At 39.5% G+C, this 16,493-nt stretch overlaps 1 protein-coding gene across 4 annotated transcripts in view; it reads left to right on the forward strand.

Moving 5' to 3' along the window:
- The first annotated feature begins 995 nt into the window (after positions 1-995).
- Positions 996-16,493, forward strand: part of LOC147151930 (teneurin-3) — a 291,176-nt gene continuing 275,678 nt past the window's right edge. For all 4 annotated transcript variants that reach the window (XM_086022097.1, XM_086022105.1, XM_086022112.1 and 1 more), the window contains exon 1: positions 996-1,344. The gene's annotated coding sequence lies outside the window, so the exon portion shown is untranslated. The remainder of the gene's footprint in view (positions 1,345-16,493) is intronic.

Raw genomic sequence — 16,493 nt, forward strand, 5'->3', positions numbered from 1 at the left:
TTGTTTTAATTTTTTTTTCACTATGTAGTTGATGTTCCGTCAAGACTTAATTTTACTCAATATTTTTCCATCATGTTACTAATGATATTGAACTGTTTCCCCCAACATTTTACTTGATAAATGTAACCTATTTACAATTACTATTATTTATTCTCAGGATTTTACTTTACATTATTTCACTTGATTGGATTTAATTATTTTTAGTTAGTTTTTATTTGTATTTTTTTAAATTAAAATTGTACTTGAGGTTTCCCCTAATTTCACTTGAGTTGATTTAATTATTTGTATACATTTTTCTTATTTGACATGATTTGTTTCCTCGATTTGACCTGTTTGTATTTATGATTATTATTATTTGTATTATCATGGTTTGTATTTATTTATCATATATCTTGATTAAAAAAACATACTTTTCTATTATACTGTTTTTGTATGAATCTTTTTTTAATTTCTGTTTTACTTGAGGTATTATTTTATTGTCATTTGACTTGATGGTTTTTACTTGATGGTTTATTTTGATAGGCTACTTGATGCTTTTTATTGAAACTTATTTCATTTGATTTTGTTTTAGTTGTTTAGTTAGTTTATTTTACTTGATTAAAAAAAAAAAAATTACTTGAGGCTTTCATTATTTTACTTGATGTTTTCTCTCATTATCTCAGTGATTCCCCCATGGTTTTACTAGACTTCACCCCGTTATTTAACATTTTGTTTAACTTGATTTGTTTTCATGGAAGTGCATATTCAATTTTCTTGCTTCTTTTCCAAGATGCAAAGCCACTTATTAGTCAATTCAACGGAGTGCCGCGCATCATCATCATCATCATCATCATCATCATCATCATCATCATCATCATCATCATCATCATCATCATCCTCATCGTCGTCATCGTCATCATCATCATCAGACTCGGACTGTCCTAACCCCTCCCACCCCCTCCTCCATCTCTTTTCCCTCTCCGGTCGCTGATTGGCGGAGCAGCGGCGAGCGGCGGGATGCGCACTTGATCAGCTGGCGAGTGCACGTCGGCTCCGGGTCCCGGAGTCCGGGAGGAAGCAGCTGAGCGAGACGGAGACTCTCCTCCATCCTTTCCGGACTCGCCACCAGGATACTCAAGCACCACAAGCGTCTATATTTTTGTGGAGACTAACCGTGAAGATTCGAGCGTTGCAGAATCTCCGGCAGCGATCTGCACGCGTGTGCTCACTTGCCTTCCAGAACAGCACCTTCGCGATGGAGTTCCGCGGATGAACTTGGCCGCTTGCGAGGACGCCGCTGCCGCCGCCGTGCGCGCGCTGTAAGTTTGGAAGTTGACGCGCACGCACCCCCGACACACCGGCCAGGTGAGTTGTGTTTCATCGTCTTTTATTTTTCAATAATGATGAATGAGATGCAGTAAATCTACTACTTGCTGTGGGGTCACACTGAAATTATGCTGTACATGGAAAGTCTTTAATTGAAACTAAATACACGAACGAGAGGTGCAGTGTTGGTAAGCATGTAAATCAATTTAACTGTGACGTCACTTAAAGGTGCCCTTCACACTAATATTTATCTTAACATGGTTAATTTTTGGGGGGGATTATTCATCATACAGGGTGGGCATTTTTATGTATTATTAATTATTACCTTTCTTTCGTTTTTCCATAACTTATTTTTTGTTCATGTTTTAATTAGGAGATTTCATTTTCCACTCTTAAAAATGTGTGTGTTTTTTAAAGCTGTTTTCGAGTCATGTATTTTTGCTTTTAATTAATGAATGTATTTTCCACGTTTTGAATTAGAAATTGAACTTTTTAAAATTAATTCATTATTTTAGTTAATATTAATTCCCTTATTTATTTTGTTAATATTTTACTTTTTGTACATATTTTTAATAAGCCATTTTTGAAGTCTTTTCAATTTTTTTTTAATTTGTACTTTCTCAATATATTTATACTTTAAAAAAATGTTTTATATATTTTTTTACAAATTATTTCATTTTTATGAATATATATTTTACATTCATACATATATTTGAGCTTTTTATTAAATATTTCATTATTTTCATTTTCATAAAATTATTGTTTTATTTTTGATTAATAATTTTTCAATTAAATATACTTTTTACTTTTTCATACTCATTACTTTTTTTTAAACTCTTTTATAATTATCAATGAATGTATTTTCTATTATAAATTACTGTTACTATTAATACACTTTTTATTGTAATTGTTCCCTTTTCCATTTTTCCTTTTTTAAACAATAAAAAAAAAACATTTTATTTATACATATATATTATTAACGTAGTTATTAGTTTTATTAGTAGTAAATACACTTTAGACATGACTCGTTCCCAAACAGATGCTTGACGCACTTTATATTTTTTTTTGCCTAATAACATTACATTTTTTAGAACTCCGCCATCATGCATGTTTTATGGTTTCTAGTTGTATGTGTGTATCTGCACGTGCGTGTGTAAGTGGGAGTGTACGCGTGTGTGTGTGTGTGTGTGTGTGTGTGTGTGCGTGCACGCATGCAAGAATGTTTCTTTGAGTCCTTCGTGTGCTTTGATTTGATGCTACTTTGCACCTTGGACCTCCGCCAAGGCCGTACAATCCAGTAGAGAGACCCCTCCTGCTAATACCTGGGTTTTTTTTTTTTGGCATGTGTTTTTTCCACTGAGGAATGTTTCAAAATGTCCTTGCTTAATACATGAGGACATAACCCCGTAGGAGGCAATCATATTACAATACACATTTGGATTTTTTAAAATCACCTAGAGCAGTTATTGAGAGAGTGTTCAGTCCGTGGGCTTCCTCTCATGGTGCATGAAGAATCACAGAATCGAATGTTCAAACTGTATAATATACCAGTGGCTTAAACTTTTTTTTTTCAATCCTGAAGAGTAGTTTAAGTAGAGTTCAATTGTGTTAAACTACAAAACGTAGTGCGAGACAATTGCATTTAGCCTTTTAGAAGTATTTGTTTTCAAGCATTATTTACGTACTGTAAATGCTTTAACTTACATTTGAATTGAATCATCATTTAAGTTTAATTAAGAGTTTAAGAACAATTTTAATAGTCATTTTTGATTGTAGAGCCAGTGAATGTGTTGTGTGTGACTTGTGTGATCCACTTCCCAAATAAACTAGTCTAAATTCATAACGATAATTTATACGCTCGCATGCTACTGCGACAAAGGGACAATTCTACTTGCGGCTAACAGCAGGTGACATTGTTGTTCATCTCGACATGCGTCATTTTCTAAATGAATGTTGCCAACTGCATATTATAGTATTTAGTGGGTACCTTGTTTTTATGCTTGTATAAAAATTAGAATAGCTGAAAATGGAGTCGCATGAGGCACAAATGAGACACGAATTAACCTTTGCCATTACGGTTAACTGTTTTATTCTTTGATGTCTTAAAGGAGATGTACTGTACATTCCTCTCCCCAATTTAAAACACTTCCAAAGTGTCTTCACAAAATGTGTGTGGCATTCTTTATTCAAAATATCACAAAGGTCAAGAATTGTAGTACAATTAATACAGCATTTTATTGACTAGAGAAACATCTACTTGAAAAAGAGATTAAAAGCACAGCATAGTTTCACTTGTGCACTTATGCTTCAACGGCAGTTAAAAAGTGATTAAAAAAAAGACAAGAATAAGTAATAAAGATATTCATTGATTTCAGATTGCATTTGTAAAACAGGTGAAAAAAATGCCCACAAAATGATGAGTAATGTTGAGTGTACAACTTTTTTTTAAATTTATTTATACTTAAAGGGGAAGTCAACCCAAACATACTTTTTTAAAGAATATGTTCTATGCAGGCCCACTAGTTGAAACAGGATATTCTGATTAATATTGCGTTCATGGAATATAGCAAAATCCACCCCTGTTTAGCCATCTCAGGGGGCAGCCATTTTGTCATTTCTTGAAAATGACATCAGAATTGCTCAGGGCTTGGGTAACGACCAATCACAGCTCACCTGTTTTCTGAAGCCGAGCTAACTCATATTCCACAAACTCAATATTTATCAGAATGCCTTGTTTCGACTAGTGAGCCTGTATAGAACATATTCTTGAAAAAAATATGTTTGGCTTGACTTCTACTTTTATATGAAAATGTCTCACCTGCACAGTTAATAAAGGTTTTAAGATGGCCACAGTTTTATCCAGGCCCGTATTACTTCGACTTCTAATGGGGAAAATCTTTGATTTGAGAGGATTTTCTTTGTCTTTTTTTTTTTTTTTCATGATTTTGTTTATAAAGCATCGAAGGCAGAAGGTAAGCAGGTCCAAATGCAACACTTTGGCCCTCGTCTCTTACTCTTCCACTCCCTCCGCCAAGGAAAAATGGCTTCCTTGGGCTGCTCCCGGCTGCTCTTTAGTACTTTGATCTCATTTGAGTACAAGTGCAGCGATTCCAGATGTGATTGCGACTGCCACAAAGTCAAGTCTGGACATTTCCCACCCCCTCTTTTCTTTTGCCTTTTATTGAGTCTCCAGCATGAAGCATTGGCGAAGAAGTCCTTTAAGTGCTTCACTACGCGAGCGCTTGATCCGATTTTGTCGGAGAAGTGCGTCTGTTACGGGCCCCATTGATTTATAGCCTTCGTCGCAAAGTGGCCCTGCAGCGGAGGTCACGGCGGCGTCAGATTTTTTTTTTTTTTTTTTGTGAGACCAAAAAAAAAAAGGGCTCTTACTCTCGTCTTGGCGAGATGAAGGGCTTGTTAACCCCCCCTGCGGGAGGCACACGCCACTGTCATTTACCTTGATTACGGTGGGGCGAGTGTCTGCGGTGATTGTTTAAACGTGACAGATTTTGTCATCCTTTCGCCATCGGCGTGGAAAATCTCCCTGATCTCACCGAGAAGGCCGTCCGTCTTGCTTTGCGAAGCGTTGGGCTGACACTTATTGGCCCATATTGAACATTTGGAACATTTGCCATGCTGCTTGTGTTACCATCGGCTCCCATGTAGGCCTTGTGCGACTCAGATCGTTTTTGACAGCTTTAGTATCGCACAAATGCAAAATGGCATTAAACAAATGTGGATAAAGGTTTAAAGTTCCACTTGGACATGCCTACTAAGCTCCATGTTGCCAAGTGAAAGTGACTGACACTGTGAAGTGGAGTTTTGTGTCATCCAAACTCGCTGCCATGCTCGGCCCACACTCAATTATGAAATGTCTAGTGTTTTGCAGTTTTGCATCTGTCTTGTGTATATACGGTTCACAATTGGTAGCAATTGAATACAATCTATTGGATGAGTTGTAAATCGACCACAATGGATCTTCAAATGGTGGCCTTGAGCCGAAATGGACTTCTGTGCATTTTTAGGCATGGCTTCTAGAGACGTTTAAGTTGGTCTACTCAACTAAGATAGGCCTACCAAATTTCAGTTTGCTCGAGTCACAGTGGCTGAATTTTCAAATGTCCACCTTGTACAGTTATTAATTTCTGGTTTATGGCAATTCATAAAACTTAATGTACCATATTTCCCGAACTATAAGGCGCACCTTTATATAAGCCGCACCCACTTTATTAAAAAAAAAAAAAGGAAAAAAAAAAAAAAAAGGGAAAAACATATATAAGCCGCACCTTTATATAAGCTGCACCAATCTATGTTGAAAAATAGGCCCCGTGCATGGCGTGTCATCGCTGTCATCGCTACCGGGTTAGGATATTGGAAGCGCACTGGAGGCGACGTGACAACTGTTGTTACATGCAAGACTAACTCACTGTGTTTCTCGCTTGATTTAGACGGCCGAAATATATAAACATGGTGAACCGTTGCTGTGCTAGGGGGTGCAGCAACGCCACCCACGATCGCAAAGGAAGAACATTTAACAATAAATTCAAGAAATTAATTTTAGAAATGCAATAGCATTCCAGCATAGCTTCTTGACATTTTTTTTGTTTGTGTCCTACGGACAGACATGCCTACCAAGTTTAATTTTGCTAAGTGAACCTTACTCCGGGGGCTGAATTTTCCAATTAAATGTTGAGAGTTCTGTGTAGTCATCCACTTCACCGCTATGGTCAGCCCACCTTCAATGACCAAAATTCAAATTCCTCACTATTAAGCATCAACCATGTGTCTTGTATGCAAAGTTTAAATTTGGTAACAGTCAGAAAAAATCTGTAGGATCAGCTTGTCTTTGAATTGATCAATGTAATGTCACGCATCCATGTTTGTCAGAGTTGCGTAAATGAGATTTCTCTAATGTATTTCTTAAATGCCCTTTTAACAACAGAATAACAAAGCAATTCAATGACTTCAAAGACATTGAGCGACATTTAAAAGCCTCACACGAAATGAAGATTTATGAAGTAAACTTTAGAGCTCTTTTGTGGAAAATACGGAACAAAAAATGTAATTAAAGTGTTCTATCTTTTATTTGTTTATTTATTTGATAAATATCGTATTTCCTCAAATGTGTCCCTCTGTTTAGATCCAGTGCCCCAATTAGTTGCCTCCTTCATAAAATGATAAAAGCCTCTCTTTACCATATCATTAAAAAGATAGGTAATAACTGTGGTTACCTTAGCTCGTGGTTGCTATCGTTTACGCACATGCAGGTAACAGGTAACACACACACACACACACACACACACACCCACACACACACACACACACACACACACACACGCACACCCGCACACCCCCCAACCCACACAGATTAGAACATTGTACTTTTCTACAGAATGGGCTCACAAAGTGCTTCACAGCATACAGTCATGCATACTATAAACCACGATCGCATTTTCCTGTAAACTTTAGGAGCTGTGTGTTTCTTTTAATAATTGAACAAAAAGAGACAGTAATTATTATAAAATGTACTATTGTTGCTGGGTTTATTTGTCGGAAAAATCATTTTTTCCCTCTAATAGCTCTAAAAATATATCCCTCAAATACTTAATTCCCAAACACTGTTCTAGGAAATCATCCGTGGCTAAGGTGCACAAAGCAGCACAATATCCAGTGCATTAAAGCAAAAAAGTAAAAAATAAATAAATAATACTGCATAAAATAAAACGGTGAAACTCTTGACAATCTACTTATTAATGTATGTTTTTACAAAGTACAATATTACAAAACACTATTCTTATTATGAAACAACATAGAAAAAATGTGTTGGTTTTTTTTGGGTGGGGAGGCTGGAACAGATTAATGGCGTTTCCATTCATTTCAATACGCAGAATGATTTGAGATATGTGTGTTTTGAGTTGCGCACGTGAACAGGTACAGTAATTGGAAACAGGTTTCCCACTGAGTAGGTCAATTTGTGAGTGAATGACTCTGACATGTAGTCCCTCCATAATGACTAGGTTTACATGCAGTCAATAACCCTTGTAGTACCCGAATATTGGCACTATTCAGGTTTTTGAAGGCCATGTAAATGTACGCAAAAACCTAAACAACACAATAAGACCCCTGGGTTACCCTTTTTTCTAACCTCAATACTGTATCATGTAAACCCCGATCGGGGACGAGACATTGGTTTGTGTTCTGCGCATGCTCTTGCTCTATCCGTAAGGAATTTTGGTCTTTGTAATACAGGAAATCCTTGTATGCGTGTCATCCTCACCATACTGAGCATAACTTAAATACATTAACTTCTCCGCCACGTTTCCACATTATTTTCTGTCTCTACGGCAAAAACGACACAGTGTGTGCATAGGCACGCATATACGTGTGTATAAGGCCATACATTTGGCGCGCAACTTGCCAGAAATACACAAGCAGAGATAAACAATCATGGCGAAGCTCAGAGATGCAGCAGCGAATCACACTTTTGGAACGAGGACGAAGCCGCGGCTGCTTTATTCCTGTGGTCAGTGACATGAATATAATATGTGTTATTGAAGGTAGAAAATAACAAGCGGAAATTGCATCTATTTGCGTCACGACGTCCATGCGACGCCGTTTGAATCGGTTTATTCAAATAGAGTACCGGTAACTCTTTCATGTAAATGGGCTAGTCCGAATGTTTCAGAAATTGGAATTTTGACCTTAACCCAAATATTGACTGTATATTAACATAGTCATTGTGTCATGTATGCCACCGATAAAATAAGAATGCCTTTATTGATCCCGCAGTGGGGAAATTAATTTGATTTGAAAAGGTATAAGAAAAATCATAGTTCATACAGAATACAAGCAACATATACACTCTGTGTACCTCATGCCCCTAATATTTCGTGGGATGACAATCGGCTCCTGAGGGACGCAGGCCAGCCGGTCCTCAGAGGCGTGATAGATCTTTAGTAGCTAATCAAGCAGTCTCACCCACGTAAAAATGAGCATGGCATAAAGTCGATGTTGTGACCTTTTTATATGTGTTCAAGATGGCAGATAAACAGCAGCATCAAAAGGCACCAAGGTTAACACCCCCTGACAAACTAGTCGGACACACCGCGGCATCCGTGTCATATTTACCCGGTGTAATTGCGTCCCCGCTAATCCGCTACTGTTAATACACGGCTTGTGTGGCTAGCGTTAGCGGTTTGCACATTTTTTTCCTTCCCCCATGTAATGTATTTCCTCCCACGAGGACGCACAGAGGTCCTGATGAATAATTAAAATAGGAAAACAAGCTGTGGTGCGTGTAGGATTATGAGGAAGGGAAACAACCTGGATAATTCACAATATTAGGTATAACGTGACATTTGGTAGGCATGTCAATCATGAGTAGAGTAAAGTCACAAGAAACCATGCATGAAAAGATACTGTAAGTCTGCCATTCTGCTTTGAAGCTGACATTCAAAGGGTCATTTTGGACGTTTCCAGTATTTCAAAGAGAAAAATACGAATAACTCAACAGCAACACACATTTTTAAAAATTCAGTTTCGCATAGGAGATCTGTCAATTTGGTTCAAAGCAAACATTGTACGGTAATTTCCACAGGTTCTTCAAAGAGGGGTTTGTCCGAGATTTTTTTCCTAAGACTTTTGTCCACTTTTAGCCAAATTTGAATTGCATATACTAGATAAATGGGAGATGCAAAATTGTGTACTATTTGCATTTTTGTCATTGCATGTGGGCAGAGCATGAAAGCGAAATTTGATCATTAGCCCCGCCCAAAAAAAACAACAACTTAAAAGTCTAATAACACCAATACAGATTTTTTAAAATTCTGTTTCACTTACAAACATGAAATCTAGTCTTATCTGTTTATCATGAGTGGACCCATACAAAGGCCCAAGTAGTCATGCCTGAAAAAACACAGGAAGTCTGCCATTTTGGTTGACAGCAGACATGTTAGGGTAATTTCCAAAAGTCATTTAAAGGGGAGATTGAAAGAGAAGATTTTTTTTTTCTTGACTTTGTTTGACTTTCGAACCAATTATACATGACAGAAGGATGTCGCAAAATTGTGATTGCTCGCAAATTCGAACCAATTATACATGACAGAAGGATGACGCAAGATTGTGAAACATTTGCATCAAGTTTGATGATTCACCAAAAAAAAAAAAAATTCGAATGACTTAATTTTTTTTCAATACATTTTTGAAAATGCAGCCCATGCACCCTGTTTCACATGTCAACATGAGATCTGATCTGAAAGTCGATATTAGTAGATAAACAAAAAAATCAAAAAATCAGAATCCATGCTTGAAACGACACAGCAATTTCCAGGGTCATTTAAAAACAAACTTGTCGTCCAGCGTTTGTCCAACTGCAGATGCAGGACAGATATGCAGCTTTTTTTTTTTTTTTAGCTTTTCGTCATTGGATGTGGGCGCAGCATCGCAGCGAAATTTGTCGGCTCGCCATTAAACAAGAAACTACTAGTCAGAGCCAGTGTCCCTCAGCAATTAGAAACTTTGTAGACATGTCAATTGTCTATCATGAGTAGACAAAGTAAAAAGTCTCAAGAAGTCTTGCCCGAAAAGTGTAAGTGAAGTAGCCATTTTAGAGACATATTAACCATTACCTGCCTTGCATGTCCTTTCTAAAACAATCATCTGAGCTGAAAGGTGTTGCTATTATTTCCTTCTCTCGTGTGTTGCGCTCAGGCAGTTTCCAACCATGCCAATGCGCCACAACCCACTCCATAGCAAACATTTAATGGAGAATCATATAACTAGAAGATCAGGTAGAGTGAATGCATGGTATTCAATTCAAATATAGATAAAAAGCGCTAAAATGTCAATAAAATGTTTGTCAAACACTCTGGTCTCAAATGACTCTACACTGTTCATTTATAATCAATGAAAAGATGGCAGGATTAAGACTATTATTCTTCTAAATTAGAGCTCAAGCGTCGTTGTGCACATCTCGGCGTTTTCATTGGAGCAGAGGAAGTTGCGTCGCCCAGGCAACGTCCGCAGTAGCCGCCGCACGCTGGCTGCACGACCTCGTGTGTTCTGCATGATTGTGTTGGATTTATGTATTGTATGAGTGTGTGGGAAGTGGCTATTACAAAGAACACACACACACAATTGTTTGTGATGGATTGGACAGCTTCGCGATTAGCCGCGGGACGACGCGGGCCGCTAACCAGCAGATGAACGTTTATGGCTCGCCGTGCTTTGCTGGACTTTCTGGGTCAAGAGCAAGCGTGGCAAAAATGGGAAGGGGGAACATACGCTGCGTGTAATTTGCTCTCTGTGCTTAGTTCTGTCATCATGATGTCATTTGAAGCCATCTCTAACATTCAGAGGAGGCGCATATTTTGCTGGGTGTTTTTGGAATGATTTCCCCCCCAACTCTGCGTTTCATGTTAGTGAAATTGCTGTTAGGGGCTATTTTTTTTTCCCCTGAACAAAAATACATGAAAGAGAATTTCATTTTGATGCCATCCAGCCTCTACCTATATTAGAAACAACAACATCTTCTGAGTGTAGCACTGACCTACTGTATGTCAACAAAACCTGCTTTAGATTGGGGCTCATGTGGGTGAAACTCCTTTGGAGCAAAATGGTCGACTTCTTGTACAATTTTAGACATCGGTTCTTGAAACCTTTTGTGTGTCCTGTTATGACATTCCCACCCAATTCCCTGTCAATAGATACAAACAGTGTCTGGTGCTTTTTAAATTACTTTACTGTAGGGAATTTACTTTAATTGACTTGAGCTGCACTTCAAACTTGATGCTGCGCTTCACCCATTAGATGGTGTGGGCAAAAAAAACCAAAAAAATCTGAATTGAGCGTCGTCCATAGTAAAGCTGCTTCCCATTTGGGTTCATTTGGGCGAATTCCATAGTTGGGAGTATGAACCCTGAAATTCAAACCTGGATGACTGCTTTGAATCAAAATGTCCAACTTCCTGTAAAGTAGCAAGCATGGGTCCTTGACACTTTATCGTGTCCTATTATGACAGACGTGTCAAACTAATGTCACATTCATTGGTGTAATTGTGTCGAGGACTTTTTTTTTCCCTTTTCAGGGAGAGCTTCTAAAGTCAATTTTGTGGGAGGGGGATTGTATTTGTCACGTTTGTTTTCACTGCGAAGCTTGCACTTAAAAAAAAAACGGATGAATTTTCAGGTGTGTTGAGGACTCCAAACAGGCGAAAGAATGAGGAAGTCTTTTGAACCGCCTGGTGCTCAGGTTCGAAAAAAACCTGCGCATTGGTGTGAACATGGCCTTAAATGACCGTAAATATCCGAACCCAGGTCTCTTGTCCCACTCAAAGCCGCATCAATCCCTGTGGTTTTCTGTGTGGACCTGCCAGGCATCTCCAGTCTGTTCTTTTGTGGTCCCGGGACAGCTCAGTGGGGAGCGATGCGTCGTCTTTAACGCTTGTCCACTGCACTGCCGGTGTACTTGTGTGATGGGAAGACGGAGGTGTGTGCGTGTGTGTGTGTGTGCGTGTGTGTGGGTGTGCGTGTTCATTCGAGGTTGAGCCGACAAAGGACGCCGAAAAAGCCGGCGTCGACGTTGCTAAATTTTCAGATTGATGTTTCTTTAATAAGGCCCGCAGTCTGTTGGCATGCCGACGGCGATCCGCGGCGGTGACCTACATTCTACTTAAAACGCTGACAAGCGATGAATAAAATCCCCCAGTTACTTGATGTATTTTAATTTTTTCGGAATGCCTTAAGATAAAACAAAGCCGATGTAATATTCTCTATAAAGTATGGGGAAGAAATTTCTTCAAATGATGTTTTATTTACATCTATCTGTGACGATTGTTGCACCGCCATTGCAGCATTCGCCCCCTCCGCCCCCCTCGAGTTCTCTCCACTTGTCTGCTGCCACTGTTCTGGAGGCAGGTTCCGCCTTATACTCCCCACACCCTCTTCGAACCCCACCCATGGCCGCCGCCCCATTTTGCCGCCTCACGCTCTCCCCGTTTGCGGCGGTGTGCGCGCGGTGCAATCGAATTGCACACGCCGTCAGCACTTTGAGAGCACCCCCCCTGCATAAAAATGCATCCACTGGCTGGCTTGGCTCGACGCCGGCCGCATTTCAAATGCGTTTGGAGTAACAACAATTGACCCTCAGACGAGGCCGATGCTTGATTTGAACATTTGGAACTGAAAAAAAATTGACGGAATATTGCTATTCCCCATTGAAATGACCTGAAATGCCATGAATTCCTACCAGCCATCCACACAACATTTTTTGCGTCATGTTTTCAATGAAGAAAAGCGCAGTACAGTGGTACCTTGACTTCAGTGTAGGGATGTAATGATTTATCGAAAATCTTATAAAATTGATATAATTTCTTAAAATATACCTCGATGTAAAAAATAACAATGGATTCGCAACTATAGTCACTCTCTCATGTCATGCCTTTCTTTAACGCATAGAGCTGGGCATTCCGCCTACCCGACGGACCGGTCCGTCTGTTCGCTCATTTTGCAGGCGATAAACGATAAATGGGAAATTTAAAAAAAGACGGATTAAGCATCAGCGGAAGTAGATTTTCGCCCGTCTCTGTAATTGTCTATAACCTGACATTGATGATTATTGTTTCGTTTGATGCAGCTAAGTTTGCTGCTTGATTCATGTATTTTACATCAGACATGTTTTTGGTCAGCTAATCGGTCCAAATAGCGTGCCGCTTTTTTTTTCGATCTTTATTCATCATATGCCAAATACTAAAATACATCCTAAAATACCAAAACAAGTCAAACACAATTCGTATTTTAAAACAAAAAGAACATAACAATAGTGGGTAAACAACATACGAGAAGAAAAAAAAAATTAAAATTATATAGAGAGCATAGAAAAAAATACTTAATATATTAAAAAAATATTTGCATAAAAACATTAGCCTAATAGTGTGCCGCACAACTGCTATTTTTAGCCACGTGACATCACATCAAGCAGGTCAAATATAGAATGTAGACAAGTATAGATGCATGCTTGCAGACGACTCTAGTGGTGCTTGTATTCTGACCATTCATCTTAGAAAGAAAAATGCCGAGTAAACACTACTGCTATGGAACTTGCAGAAACGACTCTGGACACCACGTCCGTCCACATATGAAGGATGTATTCTTTATTCCCGAAGCCAAAAACTCAGAGGGATAAATGTAAATGATGGGTCAACTTGTGCGGACATCCAAGTTTAATGCCAGCAAGGTGAAGCCTTTTACCTTCATATGTAGTAAACATTTCATTAGGGGCGATATGGTGTTAAAGATGACAATCCTGACCCCTTGCTGGCCACTGCCTGCATCAAAGAGTTAAGCCATTTCGATCGTTTTCTTTCTGTTTTGCTTGGTGTTTGGCATTATTCCTCCTGACAAGGAAAAATGTAAAGCCAGACTCTTTTGCAGAGCTTGGGCAGTCCATCCCGAGGGCAGACACCTCTGTGGTGACACGTTTAAAAAAAAAAAAGGGCGCACTAAGCAAGGGCGGAAGTGGATTTTAGTCTGGCCCACTCATCGGCCCTCATGTGTGGGACGTGCTCACGAGGTGGCCAAATTTAATCTCTTAAGGCTTCTTTTATACTCCCACATCGGCATGGGCGACAACTGCCGCATCACGTGACCGACGCGTAGTGTGCGACATGTTGGCAACAGGTCTGCAACACATGCCGCGCACACGTCAGAAATGTTTGCTGTGTGTATGACGCCGCGTGCATTCTTTCTCGTGATCGGTCCGTTATGTCACATGTCGCGATGACGTACAGTTTCCCACGGCTCGGCCCGGCAATTTATTTGTTGCCACGGAAGGGAGGATCCACCACGCAGCTTGTTGCTGCTGCGAAGCAAACTAGTTTGGAAGCGACGTGGGTTGTATGTCACATATGTGTGTGTAAAGACGTTACAAAATGAAAATATAAATTGGCAACTAAATCATATGTTACACTTGCACTTGGAGCCCCAGCGGCAACACATTGCACTGCACACGTTAGGTCTGCACGGAGGGGAGAAGAAAAGGAAGGATTAGAAGAATGAGATGAAGGCAGAAGCACGTTTAAAATGATAGACGGATTAACCGATAGGTGATTATTATTTGGTCCAACCAGACAAAACGGCGGATAAAAGGATGGCGGAAGGGCAGCCCGGCTGTAGGCTGAAGGCAAAAAACGGACCGCAATTTTTTAATAAAATGCCCAACTCTGGCAACGCACATGCGCAGTCATGGTAATCCGGGTCATCCGTGATGTAAACAGAAGCATTGCGGGTAATGGTGTGATCATGGCTACCTGAAAGTTCCTCAAACCCTTTATGGCAACACCTAATGATAAAACACCTAACATTACCTAGGTCGTTAGGATATACTAATTTAGAGCGCAAAAAAATATGTCCCTCCTAATCTTGAATTTTGAGCTCTGATGTTTACAAATACAGTATTTTTATTTTTTTGTATTTATCGGTAGTTTCATAGTTGCGCAACTCATCGTAGTTTTGGGTTCCATTTTAAAATGCACTAAACATTTACGGCTAAATGAAATAAAGGCCACAATATCACCTTCAATTTCAATTACTCCACTGAGAAACATGTCAGGAATGTTTGTACAAGCTCCAAAGTTAAATACAAGTTGAATGTACATTTATCTTGTCTTTATTATTCTCTTGTACATACCTTAAAGAACTGAAGCAGTAAACTACCGATGGTCATAAGATAAGATAAGATAAGATAAGATAAGTTAAGATAAGATAAGAAGGCCTTTATTGATCCCATAGTGGGGATATTTTCAGTGTTACAGCAGCAAAGGTATAGGTCACACAGGGACGACGGCATAATGTAGCCATTAATGTATAACATTAACGGCAAACATTCAGGATCAAACCTATGTAAATATACGCCGTAACTATGTGTTTATACACACCAACATACATCTACATAAAAAGTATGAGGAACACTCATTTTAGCCTGTACATAGTACAGAGGAAAAATACTCCTAAGTAAGTGACGGTGCTACAGTGAAACAGCATTTGATAAAAATAAAACTAGACTAACAGTAGTGGGGAATGTTGAGTATTGCACGATATAAACTCAGGTGCAGGACTGCACGATTGCACTAATGTCCGCCAGTTTGTAGAGACTACACAATGCTCTTGTTAAAGAGTCTGACAGCAGCAGGCAAGAAGGAGCGGCGGAATCTCTCCTTTGCACAGCGAGGGTGTAACAGTCTGTCACTGAAGGAGCTGTGGAGTGCTGTTAGGGTGCCCCATTCCAGGTCTTGGGTTGTCTGTGGCCTGAGATGGTCTTCAGGCCCCTCCAGACTCCCCTGGCATTATTCTGCAGCAGCTGTTCCTCCATCCTCTTCCTGTAGGACCTTTTCCCCTCTCTGATCTTCCGCTCCTCTTTGTTGCCTGACGCAAAAGCCCTCTTCTTCTCCTTCAGGAGAGCTTTTATGTCTGGTGTGATCCAGGGTTTGTTGTTGGAGAAACACCTTACTGTCCTAGTGGGTATGGTATAAGCGCCTGGTGCGATTATGCCGCGATTTACTTATGATCGTGACTACTGTTGATGATTATTTGACTGGCAAAATAATAGTTTGTGTCAGCCCCACTTGACACGCTTGCACCAAACATCATTGCGTATTGCGTTTGTGGAAGGCTGTAGCACCACACTAGCGTCCAGAGAGAAGCATGGTAGCGATATAAAAAAAAAAAAGATTAATCGAATCAAAAATCGGGACTTGAGTGAATCGTTACATCCCTACTTAAGAGTTTAATTTGTTCAGTTACCAAGCTCTTAAGTCAATTTACTCTTGTGAAATCACTTCCCATTGCAATGAAAGCATTCCAGCCCCCCCAAAACACCCCGCACCCCAATTTTTTTTAATGATTAAAAATAGCACTACCGGTATATTGAATAAAAAAATACTTTTAGAAAGTGTAATTACTATATCCACTGTAGCATGTGTGACTTGAAGGGGCGTGGCCTAGTGAGTGACCTCAGGAGCTAGAACAAATTTGTCTGCATGTGAACATCTTGATGTAAGATTTGGCCTACAGCTTCTCCTTGCGAATGTTTGTGCCATTCAATAAACAGCTGAAAGTGCATTGGCGACTATTGCTTTCCTTGGTCACATGTAAGCAATATAAGTAATGCATTGCGGTACCTTAACTTCATTTTTT

The sequence above is a fragment of the Filicampus tigris genome, chromosome 2 (assembly GCF_054856515.1).
Source record: "Filicampus tigris isolate MCC_2025a chromosome 2, RoL_Ftig_1.0, whole genome shotgun sequence".
In the NCBI taxonomy this organism is placed as follows: domain Eukaryota; kingdom Metazoa; phylum Chordata; class Actinopteri; order Syngnathiformes; family Syngnathidae; genus Filicampus; species Filicampus tigris.